The 19,241-nt window shown below is 35.2% G+C and overlaps 1 long non-coding RNA gene across 1 annotated transcript in view; it reads right to left on the bottom strand.

Moving 5' to 3' along the window:
• LOC139184122 (uncharacterized) overlaps positions 1–18,917 on the bottom strand; it is a 98,112-nt gene extending 79,195 nt beyond the window's left edge. Inside the window, exon 1 of the long non-coding RNA XR_011567598.1 lies at positions 18,750–18,917. This is a non-coding gene — a long non-coding RNA (uncharacterized lncRNA). The remainder of the gene's footprint in view (positions 1–18,749) is intronic.
• Positions 18,918–19,241: the final 324 nt, after the last annotated feature.

The raw sequence follows: 19,241 nt of genomic DNA, 5'->3' as shown, positions 1-19,241 counted from the left end.
AGTCTTCAATAACAAAGACTTATCTTGCATCCTGAAAGTCTTTCCAATGTCTCACTGGACTTTTCTGTAGATGGAAAATTCCTGTTTATAAGTATCTAAATTTAGAATCCAACCCCAATTTACTTATAGACACAAAGTTTCCTATACTACTAAATACTAATAACTACTAAATTTTCAAAGACTGCAATTTCCTTGAATGTAAACTGAGGAAGGATTATACTTTGTTTCATTTGAAATTATATCACAGTTGTTCACCATTTTGGAAAATCATGTCACCAAATCATAGTGTTTAATACAGCATACCTGCATCCATCTGCATTTGCAGCTCTTACATTTATAGTTACTCCATGTGTGTCTATGTATATTTATTTAGTCATCATTTCAAAATTTCAAATATAAACAACTTTTGCCACTAAAAAAATTAAAAAGAAGTTGTGGTACATTTATACAATGGAATATTACTCAGCCATAAAAAGGAATGAATTTGAGTCAGTTCTAGTGAGGTGGAATAACCTAGAGTCTGTTATATAGAATGAAGTAAGTCAGAACGAGAAAAACAAATACCGTATATTAATGCATCTATATGGATTCTAGAAAAATGGTACTGATGAACATATTTGCAGGACAGATATAGAGAACAGACATGAACATAGCAGGGGAAGGAGAAAGTGAGACGAATTGAGAGAGTAGCACTGAAATATATACATTAGCATATGTAAAGCAGATAACTAATAGGAAGTTGTTATATAATATGGGGAGCTCAAACTGGTGCTCTGTGACAACGTAGAGGGTGGGATGGGGTGGGAGTTAGCAGGGAAGTTCAAGAGGGAGGGGATATGTGTGTACCTATGGTTGATTCATGTAGATGTATGGCAGAAACAAACACAACTTTGTAAAGCAATTATTCTCCAATTAAGATTTTTAAAAAAGAATTGAATCATATGAAATGATATTCATATTCCTCAAACTGTCTTAATTAAATATTTGTGACTAGATTCCTGATGAATGATACTCTTTTTAGAGCCACTGTGCACAAATCCTAGTAGGAGAAGAATTAAGGAGAGATTTTACAGCAGCATATCTGAGTCCAAAAATCAATCCAGAAGACAATGCTTCAGATAACTCAATGACAATTTTATGTACTCTGTGACAATAATCAAATGATATAAATTAAGATTGACTATGTATTTATAAACTTAGCACTCCCTGTGTAGTTTCTACTATTTACAAACAAACAAAAAAACAACCCTCTACTGGTTTCTTAAATTCACATCTACAACTGTAAATGTGTATATTTGTGTAAATGTGTACAAATGTGTACAAATTCATTTGTACAACCACTGGATCCAATAATGTTAATTGATACGAAATTCAAATAAGTAATTAATCCACTTAGATTAAGAACTCTCTTAGCTGTTTTTGTGTGAAATATTTATTTACTATAGTTATTCTGATTTTTAAAGTATTTCAAACTAACTTCAGAGTTACAGAAAAGTTATAAAAATTGTACCAATAATTTTGATCTGCTCGGGGAACTAAAATCCCACATGCCATAGAGCAACTAAGTCCGAGCACCACAACTGGGGAGTCTGGGCACCACAACAAAAGATCCTGCATGACTCAATGAATACCCGCCTGCCACAGCTAAAACCTGATGCAGCGAATAGACATTGTTTTAAACGACAATTGAAAGTTTCAGAATTCATAATTTGCATATCACCCAAGTGCTGGAAATTTTCCAAATTGTTAAAAGTATCAAAAATTCCAAGATCAAAACTTAAGTTTTAAAAAATGGGGGAAGATTGAATGGAGACATAATCTCTGAATTCCATACGAAAGTATAGAGAACCAGAACAAAACTATAAAATCATGTTTAAATGTCCATGGTTAGAACCAGAGAGGACTCCTTAAGTAGATTATAAGGCAAGAAGGATTTAAGGGGAAATCTGCAAAGAAAGAGTCCAGCAGAAGGTTTTCAAAGAGGCACAATAAAGAGAGAAAGGAATTTCAGTTCACATGAGTGGTAAAGGAGATAATCTGGGGCAAATATCCTATCTAAGCTTGAAACAGTCCCTGGCAACAAAATGTATTTACCATTCACTCAGAAACTCAAACATTCACATTTATGATTTTATTCCCCTCCCTCACCCCTACCATTTTCTCTCATGCTCTCATTCTCACAGCTCATTCTGCCTGCCTCTCTCTCTCCTACTCACTCCCCTCCATTTCAGAACTAATTCTAAATGTGATGCATTTTACCCCCAAACATTTCACTTGTGTATTTCCAAAGCCATTTTCTTATATAATCATAGTGCAATTATTAACATAAAATTAACACAGTTTTGCAGAGAAGGCAATGGCACCCCACTCCAGTACTCTTGCCTGGAAAATCCCATGGACGGAGGAGCCTGGTGGGCTGCAGTCCATGGGGTCGCTAAGAGTCTGACACGACTGAGCGACTTCCCTTTCACTTTTCACTTTCATGCATTGGAGAAGGAAATGGCAGCCCACTCCAGTATTCTTGCCTGGAGAATCCCAGGGTCGGGGGAGCCTGGTGGGCTGCCGTCTATGGGGTCGCACAGAGTTGGACACGACTGAAGCAACTTAGCAGCGGCGGCAGCAGCAACACAGTTTTGACATTTAATTCAGTTCAGTTCACTCACTCAGTCGTGTCCAACTCTGTGCGACCCCATGGACCACAGTATGCCAAGTCTCCCTGTCCATCACCAACTCCCAGGTCTCAAACTCATGTCCATTGAGTTGGTGATGCCATCCAACCATCTCATCCTCTGTCGTACCCCTCTCCTCCTGCCCTCAATCTTTCCCAGCACTAGGGTCTTCTCAAATGAGTCAGCTCTTCTCATCAGGTGGCCAAAGTATTGGAGTTTCAGCTACAACATCAGTCTTTCCAATGAACATTCAGGACTGATCTCCTTTAGGATGGACTGGTTAGATCTCCTTGCAGTCCAAGGGACTCTCAAGAGTCTTCTCCAACACCACAGTTCAAAAACATCAATTCTTTGGCGCTCAGCTTTCTTTATAGTCCAATTCTCACATCCATACATGACTACTGGAAAAACCATAGCCTTGACTAGACAGACCTTTGTTAACAAAGTAATGTCTCTGCTTTTTAATGTGCTGCCTTCATATGGTCATAACTTTCCTTCCAAGGAGTAAGCGTCTTTTATTTTCATGGCTGTAGTCACCATCTGCAGCGTTTTTGGAGCCCCCAAAAATAAAGTCAGCCACTGTTTTCACTGTTTCCCCATCTATTTGCCACGAAGTGATGGGACTGGATGCCATGATTTTAGTTTTCTGAATGTTGAGCTTTAAGCCAACTTTTTCACTCTCCTCTTTCACTTTCATCAAGAGGCTCTTTAGTTCTTCTTCACTTTCTGCCATAAGGGTGGTGTCATCTGCATATCTGAGGATAGTGATATTTCTCCTGGCAATCTTGATTCCAGCTTGTGCTTCATCCAGCCCAGCGTTTCTCATGATGTACTCTGCATATAAGTTAAATAAGCAGGGTGACAATATACAGCCTTGACATACTCCTTTCCCGATTTGGAACCAGTCTGTTGTCCCATGTTCAGTTCTAACTGTTGCTTCCTGTATTTCTTGAGAAATACAGGTAGCTCAAAAGGCAGGCCAGGTGGTCTGGTATTCCCATCTCTTTCAGAATTTTCCACAGTTTTTTGTGATCCAAAGAGTCAAAGGCTTTGGCATAGTCAATAAAGCAGAAGTAGATGTTTCTCTGGAACTCTTGCTTTTTCAATGATCCAGCAGATGTTGGCAATTTGATCTCTGGTTCCTCTGCCTTTTCTAAAACCAGCTTGAACACCTGGAAGTTCACGGTTCATGTATTGCTGAAGCCTGGCTTGGAGAATTTTGAGCATTACTTTACTGGCGTGCGAGATGAGTGCAATTGTGCAGTAGTTTGAGCATTATTTGGCATTGCCATGAGAACCCTATGAACAATTTTGACATTATTATTCATTAATAAGTTAATTTTAACAACTGTGGCACTACTGACCTTTATAGAGAGAAAGTTTTGTTTTTTTTTTTCTCCTAGTCTAATTCAGGACCCCTTATTGTCATCAATTTTTATGTCTTTCATTTTCTGTTACCTGAAAGAGTTTATTGGTTTTTCTTATCTTTTATATTCCTAACATTTTTTTTTTTGATGAGTATGGGCCATTTATTCTAGTGACTGTTCTTCAAGTTGGATTTATATGTTTCCTCATGATTACATTTATCTCACATACTTTTTTGAGACCTGATGTATTCTTTCAAGTGCATCATATTAAGAGGCAAATAATGTATATTTGTTTCTCTAATGGTACTATTAACTTGGATCACTTGGTCTAGGTAGCATTTGTCAGGTTTATCTTACTGAAAGTTAATCTTTTCCTCTTAGTATTTAATTTCCCTTGATATTATGGGCAAATACTTGGAGATTATGTAAATATACTGCTTCTAATTAAACTTTTACCCATTAGTTTTAACATCCATCGATGTTTACTGTCTGAAACTGTTATTGTGATAGTTACCAAACTGTGATTTACAAAGTATTCATTAGCCCTTCTATAGCAACTGATTTGCAATATATGTGAACCTTATTGGTTTTTATTGGGTTCAGTTCAGTTCAGTCGCTCAGTCATGTCCGACTCTTTGCGACCCCATGAATCGCAGCACACCAAGCCTCCCTGTCCATCACCAACTCCCGGAGTTCACTCAAACCCATGTCCATCGAGTCAGTGATGCCCTCCAGCCATCTCATCCTCTGTCGTCCCCTTCTCCTCCTGCCCCCAATCCCTCCCAGCATCAGAGTCTTTTCCAATTGGAAAAGTTGGTACATAGATACAATAATTTTTCTGAGACTTAAAAAATTTTAATATAGAATAAGAATATTTACTTTAAATGAAAAATAGCCTGTATAGCTTTGTACAAATTAAAATTTTCCAATGTAATTATTCAGATTAGATTTTTAGGTTAGATTTTTATCATATCCTTTGATGTGGACTTAAGTATACATTTCAAATCATCTTTCACTTTTATCTAATCAAGATTCACTATTCTGTCACAAAATAAAATTACGGTGTGAATAGAATTCATTTTGCACTCTAGATCAAAATAAATTATAAGCCTATCTATAAGTCATGGAATGGAACAAGTTGAAAAGTAGAAGTATACACAAAAGATAAAGGGAAAGGAATCTACATATAACACTAAAGGAATGCATCAAATCAAAAGGGAAGAAACCAAGAGAATAAGACAGAAACAGAGAACTATAAAAGCAACCAGAAAAGAATGAATAAAATGGCAATATATGCATACATATTAATAACAAAAGTGTAAATGAACTAAATATTCCAATCAAAAGCTATAGAGTAGCTGAATAGACAAAAACAAGATCTATCTATATGCTGTCCACAAGACTCACTTTAGAGCTAAAGACACACACAGAGTGAAAGTGAAGAGAAGAAAAAAGATGTTTCAGGCATGTGGGGGTGAAAAAAAAAAAAAAACTTGGGTAACAATACATATATCAGAAAATAGACTCTAAAATAAAGACTGTAACAAAAGATTAAAAAGGGGCATTATACAATGATAAAGAGGGCAATCCAACAAGAATATATAATATGTGTTAAATACTTATGCACCCAACACAGGAGCACCTAAATATATAAAGCAGTATAAGTGGAGAAACAAAAATAAATGGAGAAACTTACAGCAACTCAGTAATAGTAAGAGACTTAAGTACCCCACTTATATAAATGAATAAAACATCCAGGGAGAAAATCATTAAGTAAACATTGTCCTTAAATAACACATTAACAAATGAGTTTAATAAATATACACAGAGTATTTTATCCAAGAGCAGAATATATATTTTCAACTGCACATATAACATTCTCTAGATAGGTCACATGTAGGGCACAAAACAAGTCTCAGTAAATCTAAGATTAAAATCCCATCAAGAATCTATTCTCATTACAACATTATGAAACTAGAAATCAACTACAAGAAGCAGTGGAAAAAACACAAATGCATGGAGACTACAGAACAATTGCTACTAAACAATCAATGGTCAATGGAGGAATCAAAGAGGGAATTTTAAAATACCTGGAAACAAATGAAAATGGAGACACAACTTTACAAAATCTATGGGAGACAGCAAAAGCAGTTCTTAAAGTTCACAGCAATTTACACTGACCTCAGGAAATAAGAAACATCTCAAACAATCTGAATGTGCATTTTAATTAACTAGAAAAATAACACTCAAAGCTCAAATTAAAAAAATTAAAAAGATCAGAGCAAGAATAAATTAAATAAATATTAGGAAAAACAAGAGAAAAGCAAATGGAACTAAGAACTGTTTCTTTGAAAAGATAAATCAATGAACTATTAGCCAGGCTAATCAAAGAAAAAAGAGCCTAAATAAATAAAACCATAAATGAAAGAGGAGTAATTACAACCGAAAGCACAGAAATATGAAATATCTTAAGAGAATGCCATGAACAAATACATGCCAAAAAAGTAGACAACCCCAAAAATGAACTCCTAGAAACACACAATCTTCCAAGATTGAATCATGAATAAATATAATATCTGAATATGCAATCACTAGTAATGAAATTGCATCAGTAATTTAAAAACTCTAAAAAGCAAAGTCCGAGTCCAGATGACTTCACAGGTGAATACTACCAAACACGTAAAGAGGAGTCAGTGCGAATCCTTCTCATATTATTCCAAAAAATTGAAGCAGCAACACTTCTGAACTCATTTTATGAGATCACCATTATCTAAACATCCAAAATATCTGAAGAGTACACAGAAAAGAGAAATACAAACCACATCACATCATGCTCCAGACTTGAAACTCTACTACAAAGTTATACTAATCAAAAAATGTATGGCACAAAATCACACACAGAGATCAATGAAATTGAGGAAATAGGTGAAGGGGATTACAAGGTACAAAATTCCAGCTATAAAATAAGTCAAAGAGATGTAACATACACACAGGGAATATAGTCCATAATATTTTAACAGCACAGTATGGTGACAGATGAAAACTGGACTTACTGCAGTGGTAATAATGTATAAAAATATCAGATCATTATGTTGCACACCTTAACATAATATAATATAGTATATTAACTATAACTCAATTTAAAAATTAAGAAAAGACTCAGTGGGAGAGAAAAAATACACATGGTTCAATAATGAAATAAAAATAAAATTTATATAAATTTTAAAGAGAGTAAAGTAAGTCAGTATATTCAAATGTACTTCACTGGTATCCTACATGTACCGGTATCATATGAAAATTAAAGTAAATCCCTATGTAACAAGATAGAATAAACCTCAAAAAGACAATGTGATTCACATATTCTGTTACATAGGTGCAATTACCTGACATTGCTCATATTATAGAATGGACTTGGGCTATTTATTGCATAAGATTTTTCTATAAACAACTCAACAATGAGGTAATTTTTTAAGGTAAAGGGAACCATAAAAGCAAATACATTCACTAAGTGGAAAAATAGCTAAACTACAAGCAAAAATAGGAATAACCTTAGAGAAATTTTATAAATGATATGTCTAAAAATATCACAGAATATGTCAATTTCTCTTTCTACAGTATGATGTCAACCAAAGACAACTGTATCCACTACACTGTGTATTAGATGTATATGGATTACCTGCTACTTGTTGCAGGTTGGGGCCTTTAAACACCAATCTTATTGTCCTATCCTTCTCTAGTTACCACTATTTTACTTTGCTTTTTATAAGTTTGATTTTTTAAGATTCCAAACAGATATGACATCATATACTACTTGCCTTTTTCTATTGGACTAATCCACTTAGCATAACGAGCTCAAGGTTCATTTATGATGTAGTAAATGGCAGGACATTCTCCTTTTTTTGGCTGAATAATATTCACGCATGCATGCATGTGTGTTTACACCACATCTCGTTTATCTATTCATCTGTTAATGTGAATTTAGGTTGTTTCCATATTTTCACTATTGGGAATAGTGAAATATACAATAAATACAGCAGAGCATATATTTTTTCCAATTAGTGATTTTGGTGTTTTTGGATCTACTCCAAGAATTGGAATTTTTGCATCTTTTGGGAGATCTATTTTTAAATTTTTATTATAAATGAAATCATAACTATGTGGGGAAGGTGATATAATTTTTATGAATATAGCAACATATTTACTTGAATCTTTTCTGTTGTTCGGTCTTCATAACCCCATGAACTGCATTATCCCAGGCCTCCCCATCCCTCACCATCTCCCAGATTTGCCCAAGTTCATGTCCACTGCGTTGGTGATGCTATCCAGCCATCTCATCCTCTTTTGCCCTCTTCTCTTTCTGCCTTCAATCTTTCCCAGCATCAGGGTCTTTTCCAATGAGTCGGATGTTTGCATCAGGTAACCAAAGTATTGGAGCTTCAGCTTCAGCATCAGTCCTTCCAATGAGTAATCAGAGTTGATTTCCTTTAGTACTGACTGGTTTGATCTTCTTGCTGCCCAAGAGACTATCAAAAGTCTTCTCCAGCACCACAGTTCAAAAACATCAATTCCTTGGCACTCTGCCTTTTCTAAAACCATCATGGCTTCTTTTTCTACTGATCTTCCCCACCTGAAAACCTCCAAAGTATCTATATTCTTTATCTCATTATTTAACTGTTATACATTTCTATAAGTTTAATACATATTTTACATTGTCAATATTGCTGCTAGGTAAATTATTAGCTAGAGGGGAATATGTTTATACTTCTGTATATACCATAATACTTTGAATTCTGCTGAATAAACTAGAAGAGAGGATATTGATTTTAAACACTGACATTACATGTATTCCCACTACTGCATACGTTTTTATAGTTAATTTTCCAATAAATCCTGTGATGTAAATATACTAATATGCAACTGAAAAATGCAGAATCTGATACTTGATGATTTTTCAAAGATGGTTCTGTTAATTGGTAGGAGAAATGGAAATCAAACTCACTTTACTTTGATGAAAATGTGACTCTTCCGTTGCATAAGGCTGAATCTAAATGTTTATCAAATAAGTAATTGTTTATATATGCCATTTATTATATGTTCCATGAATATGTTCTAATAATTTTCCCTTACTTTGCATGCATTACAGAAAACTAATATATACATACACTTTTATATTCTGTTTCTTATGAAGAATCAATATGGCTACTGGCCATAGCAAACAGAAGTTTTAGGTCATAATTTACTAAAAAAAAAATCAAAATAAGGTTTGCATGTTAAAATACAGGCTGAAAAAAAGTTAATAATTCCATGCATAGTAGGATGTCAGACATGATTCAGCATGACATGAGCTATGCAAATGACAAACATTTATGATTTGCTTTTGTAGTAAGTCAATGTAAAAATTAGAAATCATCAAGATAGAGACTAAACACAGATTAATTCACTCTATGAAAGAAACGTGCCACAAATCTTCACAACAGACTTTGTTCCTTTCCCTGCCACATTTTTTCATGGGAGCAGTTACTTCAGAAAATTACTTTAAAATCTATGCTCAATTTAAAAGATTTTGTAAGGTTAAATTATATCAAGTGAAGCAAATTCTATTAAAAGAACAAAGTGTATTTCAGAGCATAGGAGGTAAACTATTCTAAAGAATATGTAGTGTTTCATAATTTTAAATGTAAATTTGATCAATTACATATAAAAAATTTAGATCGCCAAAACCATAGAAAGTCAGAAAACTTCTTTCAAAGTAATGGAATATTAGAACTTAAAAGTTGTGCACAAATAATTTTTGGCTTTAACAAAAGCCATTAAAATGTTATGAGATTTTGATGAAAAATTAGCATGTTACATACTGTGTCTTTAAAAAAAATCTTAATTCCAAGTTATGGGGGAAATACCTGAAGTGAAATATAGAACTATCAAAAATAGAAAAGCAAGTCCTTCCCTTGGAAATGGGCAAGTAAATATGGTCCCTTTACAGAATAAATTGAAGCCTGTTAAAATATGCTTGAAAAGGACTTTAAAAAATTTTCCCCTAAAATATACCAGAGATACAACATGACTTTTCTCACATTGAAAAGTAAGATTAAGTCATATTTAGAGACCATCAAGCAAGTTTTACTGTTCAGTTGCATGCCTGTGCAAGTGTGACAACTTTATTTTAAATTGTTTTAACTAGCTTACTTATAAGGAAGATATTCAATGTTATTGTATATGCTCACCTCTCAAGTTTTAGAAAAATTTGACTAAAGATGGAGAAGACCCATATACTGCCAAATGCAAAACAATGCTGATAAAATCTGAAAATGAACTAAAGAAACTAGAAGGTTTATAGCACTTCTGGATCAGACAACTAAGAAGTATTATATTAAGATGTTGATTCTTTTTTCAAGCTATTCTACAGCATTGATGCAATCCCAATCAAAATTCAAGCAGATTTTTTAAGTATAAATTGACAAAGTGATTTCAAATTTTATATTAAAAAAAAATTAGAAAAAGGATCCAGAACTTTCAAAAACAATGATGGTAAAGGAAATTCAAAGTTGCTCAATTTATACTACCTGATTTTAAGAATCATTTTAAATCAATAATACAGTGTGGTATGGTCATAAAAGGCAAAAATGAAACAGAAAATAGCATCTAAAAATAAACCAACACATCTATGGTCAATTGGTTTTCAAAAAAGATATGCCACGGAAAGAATAAAATACTTAGGAATATATCTACCTAAAGAAACTAAAGACCTATATATAGAAAACTATAAAACACTGGTGAAAGAAATCAAAGAGGACACTAATAGATGGAGAAATATACCATGTTCATGGATTGGAAGAATCAGTATAGTGAAAATGAGTATACTACCCAAAGCAATTTATAGATTCAATGCAATCCCCATCAAGCTACCAACGGTATTCTTCACAGAGCTAGAACAAATAATTTCACAATTTGTATGGAAATACAAAAAACCTCAAATAGCCAAAGCGATCTTGAGAAAGAAGAAGGGAACTGGAGGAATCAACCTACCTGACTTCAGGCTCTACTACAGAGCCACAGTTATGAAGACAGTATGGTACTGGCACAAAGACAAAAATATTGATCAATGGAACAAAATAGAAAGCCCAGAGATAAATCCATGCACATATGGACACCTTATGTTTGACAAAGGAGGCAAGAATATACAATGGATTAAAGACAATGTCTTTAACAAGTGGTGCTGGGAAAACTGGTCAACCACTTGTAAAACAATGAAACTAGAACACTTTCTAACACCATACACAAAAATAAACTCAAAATGGATTAAAGACCTAAACGTAAGACCAGAAACTATAAAACTGCTAGAGGAGAACATAGGCAAAACACTCTCCGACATACATCACAGCAGGATCCTCTATGACCCACCTCCCAGAATATTGGATAAAAAGCAAAAATAAACAAATGGGACCTAATTAAACTTAAAAGCTTCTGCACAACAAAGGAAACTATTAGCAAGGTGAAAAGGCAGCCTTCAGAATGGGAGAAAATAATAACAAATGAAGCAACTGACAAACAACTAATCTCAAAAATATACAAGCAACTCCTACAGCTCAACTCCAAAAAAATAAATGACCCAATCAAAACATGGGCCAAAGAACTAAATAGACATTTCTCCAAAGAAGACATACAGATGGCTAACAAACACATGAAAAGATGCTCAACATCACTCATTATCAGAGAAATGCAAATCAAAACCGCTATGAGGTACCATTTCATGCCAGTCAGAATGGCTGTGATCCAAAAGTCTACAAACAATAAATGCTGGAGAGGGTGTGGAGAAAAGGGAACCCTCTTACACTGTTGGTGGGAATGCAAACTAGTACAGCCACTATGGAGAACAGTGTGGAGATTCCTTAAAAAACTGGAAATAGAACTGCCTTATGATCCAGCAATCCCACTGCTGGGCATACACACTGAGGAAACCAGAAGGGAAAGAGACACATGTACCCCAGTGTTCATCTCAGCAGTGTTTATAATAGCCAGGACATGGAAGCAACCTAGATGTCCATCAGCACATGAAGGGATAAGAAAGCAGTGGTACATATACACAATGGAGTATTACCCAGTCATTAAAAAGAATACATTTGAATCAGTTCTAATGAGGTGGATGAAACTGGAGCCTATTATACACAGTGAAGTAAGCCAGGAAGAAAAACACCAATACAGTATACTAACACATATATATGGAATTTAGAAAGATGGTAACAATAACCCTGTGTACAAGACAGCAAAAGAGACACTGATGTATAGATCAGTCTTATGGACTCTGTGGGAGAGGGAGAGGGTGGGAAGATTTGGGAGAATGGCATTGAAACATGTATAATATCATGTATGAAATGAGTCGCCAGTCCAGGTTCGATGCATGATACTGGATGCTTGGGGCTGGTGCACTGGGACGACCCAGAGGGAGGGTATGGGGAGGGAAGAGGGAGGAGGGTTCAGGATGGGGAGCACGGGTATACCTGTGGTGGATTCATTTTGATGTTTGGCAAAACTAATACAATATTGTAAAGTTTAAAAAAAAAAAAACTAAAAAAAAAAAAAAAAGATATGGAAGCAATTTAACAGGAAAAAGTTTTTTTAAAATATTATAGGAACAATTCAGGAACAATGCTTATTTAACTTATATGCAGAGTACATCATGAGAAATGCCAGGCTGGATGAAGCTCAAGCTGGAATCAAGATTTCTGGGAGAAATATCAATAACCTCAAATATGCAGGTGGCACAACTCTAATGGTAGAAAATGAAGAGGAACTAAAGAGTCTCTTGATTAAAGTGAAAGAGGAGAGTGAAAAAGCTGGCTTAAAACTCAACATTCGAAAAACTAACATCATGGCATCTGGTCCCATCACTTCATGGCAAATAGATGGGGAAACAATGGAAACAGTGACAGATTTTATTTTCGTGGGCTCCAAAATCACTGTGGACAGTGATTGCAGCATGAAATTTAAAAAAGCTTGCTTCTTGGAAGAAAAGCTGTGACAAATCTAAACAGCACATTAAAAAGTAGAGACATTACTTTGCCCACAAAGGTCCGTACAGTCAAAGCTCTGGCTTTTCCATAGCCATGTCCAGATGTGAGAACTGGACCATAAAGAAGGCTGAGCACAAAGAACTTATGTTTTTGAACTGTGGTGTTGAAGACTCTTGAGATTCCCATGGACTGCAAGGAGATCAAACCAGTCAATCCTACAGGAAATCAACTCTGAATACTCATTGGAAGGACTGATGCAGAAGTTCCAATACTTTGGCCACGTGATGCAAAGAGCCAACTTTACTGGAAAAGACCCTAATGTTGGGAAAGATTGAAGGCAGGAGGAGAAGGGGACAACAGAGAATAAGATGATTGGATGGCATGACTAATTCAATGAACATGAGTTTGCACAAACTCCAGGAGACAGTGAAGGACAGGGAAGCCTGGCGTGCTGCAGTCCATGGGGTTGCAAAGAATCAGACTTGATTGAGCAACTGCACAACAACAATGAAAAATAACCCCAAAATTCTATCCCATCATGTAAAATAATTAACTCAAAATTAATCACAGACCTTAATATAAAAGCCAGGAAAATTATAAAATTTCTTAAAGCATAGATGAAAACCTTTGAGACTTTGGATTAAGACATGACTACAAAAGCTATATTCGTTTTAAAAATTATAGTGTTTTATCAACTTTAACAATATCTACTCTATGAAAGACACTGGTAAGAAAACAAAGAGGGACTTCCCTCGTGGCACTGTAGATAGGAATCTGCCTGCCAATCCAGGGGACACAGTTTCGATCCCTGAATAGAGAGGATTCCATATGCCACGGAGCAACTACATCCATGTGCCACAACTACTGATCCTGTGCTCTAGAGGCCACAAGACACAACTCCCAAGCCCATGCTCTACAACAAGAGTGGCCACCACAAACAGAAGCCCACACATCACAATGAAGAGTATCCCCAAGTTGCTGCAACTAGAGAAAAGACCACACAAAGCAACAAAGACCCAAAACAGACATAAATTAATAAATAAAAATGAAGTGAAAGAAAACGAAGGGTCTAGATTGGGAAAATATACATCTGATTAAGTTCTTTTATCCAGAATATACATTGAAAAAATAACTTTCAAAATGCAAAAAGCAAACCAACACAAACAGGGGAAACGTTTGAACACATACTTCGTCAATGCAGATGTGCTAATCACAAATGCTCACTTGCAAAGGTCTTCAACATCACTGGTGAAACGCAAAGAAAAACCACAATGAGATACTCTATATAATTTTTACAATCTATACAGTTAAGACAAAATACAACAGTGAGAATATGGAGCAAATAAAACTCTCAAGCACTATTACTGGTGATATAAAATGGTACAAGCACTTTGGGAAACAGCTTGGTAGTTTTTCTTTTCTTAGGTTAAATATACATCTGGCACATACCTAGTCATTCCACTTCTAGCTATGTGTCTATAAACAGACAAAAGCATATGTTACTACAAAGACTTGTATATGCATGTTAATAACATTTTTATTTATAAGAACCAAAACCTGGATATAACACAAATGTCCATCAACAAATGAATCATGAGTTACAGTACATTCATAAAAGGGGCCATTATTCTGTAATAAATAGAACTAAAGATGCATGCAGCTATATGGATGATTCTGAAAACAATACTAAGTGAAAAGGCACAAAAACTCACATTTATATAAAATGGCAGAAAGCTGATGAATGGTTGTCTTGAGGGAGCTCAGTGGGATGGAGGGAATTATTAAAAAACACAAGGAAATTTTGTAGTAACAGATGTGCTCATTATCTTGATAATAGTAATTGCTTCATGATATTTCCATGTCAAAACTTAATAAATGGCATACTTAAATATGTTCAATTTATTGTATGCCAATTATACCTCAATCAAAGTGAAAAAAGTAGTCATGGAGGTAAAAACCACATTGCTGCTTGTTTATATATAGTCATTTTACACACAAACAAGGGCAGAATATGTAAAATCACCCCATCATCAGACTTTTCCCTCTATTTTTTTCCCCACTATTAAATAAAGAAAAGTAATATCATTTCTTCTTCCTCATGCTTTTCCATTTCTGCTATTTATCCAGTATCAAAACTCAGGTGAAAAGTGAAATGGTAAATTCCACAATATGGGGCAAATCCACGGGTAAGAAGTCTTCTAATTACAACATCAAAAGGTATAGGCAGAAATTGAAACTATCTCAATACCTCTGGTTCAGTTTGTTCTCTTAGCTTCTTTTCCCGTACTAGATAAAATGATGCAAAAACTTAAAATCTCTTGATCTATGAGAACAAATTCTAATCCAAAATAGAAAAACAAAAAACAGATTTCTCAAGGGGAAGCCAGAGTACAGGACAGGTGATTTAAATGGGTCTCACAGTCATCTGCTTAGTATTTGCAAAGGCTGTAATATCTGTCATAAAAATGAACACATTCTCTTAAGGACATTTTAAAAGATGAGATTCACTTTTTTACAAAGTATACGCAGTATTGATTTACATCATCAAGTGTTTTTGAACTCTACAACTGTAGATATGTATTAGTAAAACCGCACACATGGAATTTTCATTTTAACAATAAAGTTTCCCCAAGGCAATAGAGTTCAGAAATAAAGACAGCTGTAGAAAGCCCCTTCTTTTCACGGGCTGCATTCCTTTTCTAAGCAAGTCAGCCATCCCTTGAAGTAAAGAAAGCAACACAAATTTATAAACTGAGCATGGCATTACGGAAGATGAAACAAACAGAAACTCGTACCTACTGGAGCAGTGTGTCCTAACCTTTCTGCATTACAGCACTGTATTTGTAGGGCACAGTGTGGGAAGCTGATGCTGATTATGGCTAGAGGGAATTCTATACATTTCAGCCTCCTCAGACTCTGCCAGACCATGTAAACAGTTCCAGATATCAAAATCTCAGACATATCCATGTACCCACTGTGTGCTGTGACACTGGAAAGCTCTGTGCCAGAGGATGTTCATGCCCATACACCACAAGGAAAATGGTATGAAAAGAACTACTGAATTGTCCATATCCTACATTTTAGGGTTAGTTTAAATCTCGATTTGTTCTCATTAGGCTTCCCTAAATACTTGTGATCCATATGATACTGTTTCTTCCAACAGACCTCATTTTTATAAAGAATTATATCCTTGGAGAGGCATGATGAATTTTTAAAAGTTCTAATCGAAATGCATTGCTTCCTATTAGATATTTTATCAGAAACGTATATTTTGTGATTAAGGTCAAGACCCCTAATAAAATTCCACACTTACCTAACAAAATTCTATAGTTACCAAATTAAACAGCAACTATTTAATTTACATATGTTTATATAAAAGACTTAGCATCACTGTATTATCTTTGTTAAAAGAGTTGTAGTTAAACAAGACAGCATGTAATTAATACCACAAAATTATATGTAAGGCTTATGAGTCGCTATGATTCCTCTTATTTTTAATATTAGAAATTCAGTAGGTCTTCTGCTTTGGGGCTTCCCTGGTGGCTCAGAGGTTAGAGTCTGCCTGGAACACGGCAGGCCCAGGTTCGATCCCTGGGTCGGGAAGATCCCCTGGGAAAGGAAATGGCAACCCACTCCAGAGAATCCCATGGAGGGAAGAGCCTAGGCTACAGTCCATGGGGTCACAAAGAGTTGGACACAGCTGAGCGACTTCACTTCACTTCTGCTTTGGGAAGCAAAATGTAACAGTTATCATATTTACCCTTTTGCCTGAAAAGCATAAAGAAAAAATATATATAAAGAAAGGTTTTCAAAACATATGTCATCAATGGGTCCAGAGATATGCTAAACAAATGAAAGAATCTCTTTGATTGTCCCAGCTTACTGCCTTCTGAAGAGCATGGCAATGGTCATGGTACAAGGAAGAAGAAACCATACAGGGAAGAGGCAGGGCGCAATACTGTCCCTCAGTTGGGCAATCGGATTTGGAAGTCTGGAGTGGCCATGGCAGCTAGAATTCACTGGTAGAGTACCAAATGCTGAAAAGATGCTGATCTCCAGAGGGTCGCCATACATGTGAACACACAGGAAAAAACTACCTAAAAACATTCAAGGAACACAATCCCTAGTCACTGTAGAAAGCTTATAATTCAGGAGGCAGAAGGAAAGAACTCAGAAGAATCACGCTTCACAATTGAAATACAATTACCCCCATATAAACCACTCCCCTATTCCCACCTAACTAAATTTAAGCTAATCCCAAAAGATCAAAATGTCTCCAAGTAACTTAATTGCATCCCACAACTTAAATATATTTAAGGATATTTATAGGAATACAAAAATATGCAGTACCTAAGAAAGCAAAATCCACAGTCTAGCATCCAACAAAAATATCCCCAGGCATGCAAAAGCAGCCAAATTTATAAACTGAACATTATCAAAATTAAGTTCTTCAAAAACATTGCTACAAAATGAAAAATGAGATAATGACTATGAAAATCAAAGACTGTTAAAAACCGTTGTAGGTTGTATATCTGATAAACTACTTCCAACTAGAATATATGACTCTTAACACAATCTAAAAATGGGCAAAATATTTAAACCTATATTTGACCAAGTAGATACCAAATCACAAATACCCAAGTGAAAAGATGCTCAACATAAATAGTAATTAAGAAAATGTGACAAACCACAATGATATAACAGTACACACCTGTTAGAATATTTTTTAAAAGTGCTCATCCTAAGTGCTAGTGGGAATTTGAAGAAACTGAAATTCTCAAACATTGTGGAATAAAAAACGGTAAAAACAAATTGTAAAATATTTTTAGCAGTTTCTTAAAAAGTGAAACATACAACATATATAAATATATATATCCACTTTAAGGTACTTATTCAGGGGCTTTCCTGGTGGTCTGGCTAAGACAATGCAGGGAACATGAGTTCATCTCTGCTCCGGGAAGAGTCCTCTTGCTGTGGGGCAACTTAGCCCGTGTGCCCAAACTACTGAGCCCGTGTTCCACAACAGAAGCCACTAAAATGAGAAGCCCACAAACCACAGCTAGAGAGTAGCCCCCACAGCCAAAAATACATAAATAAAAATTTAAGGTACTTACTCAGGATAAATGAAAGCATCTGTTCATAGCACCTCTATTTACAACTGTCCCAAAACTAGAAATAAACCAAATATCCAACAAAGGTCAATGAACAAATTCTGATAGATCCATGTAATGAAATACTATTTCCCTATAAAAAGGAATTGGCTATATGCACAAGACAGTGTGAATGAATCACAAATTATGAAACAAAGCATTAAAATAAACCAAAGAAAGCACATACTCTATGATTTCATTTACATAAAATTCTAGAAATTCTATCTATAGTGATAGAATAGATAAAAAATGTTTGTCTGGGCTGGGGAAGTGCAGCGATGAATTAGAGGGACTGATTACAAAAGGGCACAAGAGAACTTTTGTGATGTAGTATTCATTATCCTAATTGTGGTGACTGTTTCATGGATGTATAAATAAAACAGAACTTAAAATGTATAGTCTGCATAAGTGCTGTTATTTTTATGTCAATTAATCTTCAGACATCTCATCAAAACATTTTTAATCCAACAACTAAAAAACATCTACCACAGGATTCTGGATATTACTGCTTTAAGGATTACATTAAAATAAAAATCTTAATGTCTTCCATACCTTCTCTAATTCCTTCGAAGCCTGATGAGTGATACATCTCGCTGAATTTCAGAGAAGAAAATCACATGCTGGGATCACAGCTCCTTCAAGATTCTCTTTTCTCAGATCTGTTTCCTGAGAGAACATTCATTCATTCATTCATTCTGGTCCTCCCTCCTCTGTGCAGCCAGAGATTTGGACTATTTCCTAAAAAACATTTGTATTATTTGCAAAAATCTTTCCCATTATTTAGCAAATGGGCTTCCCTGGTGGCTCAGCAGTAAAGAATCCACCTGCCAATCAGGAGACATGGGTTTGATCCCTGAAGTGGCAACCTACTTCAGTATTCTTGCCTGGAAAATACCATGAACAGAGGATCCTGGTGGGCTACACAGTCCATGGGGTTCCAAAAGAGTAGGACACAACTTAGCAACTAAACAACTGAACAGATACTTGAGGGAGCTTACTGTGTGCCAGACGTTATTCCAAGCACCATGAAAAATATAGTCAACA

This window comes from Bos indicus, chromosome 7 (genome assembly GCF_029378745.1).
Source record: "Bos indicus isolate NIAB-ARS_2022 breed Sahiwal x Tharparkar chromosome 7, NIAB-ARS_B.indTharparkar_mat_pri_1.0, whole genome shotgun sequence".
Lineage (NCBI taxonomy): Eukaryota > Metazoa > Chordata > Mammalia > Artiodactyla > Bovidae > Bos > Bos indicus.
The sequence above is the reverse complement of the archived record's forward strand: the minus strand, read 5'-3'. Positions and strand labels throughout refer to the sequence as shown.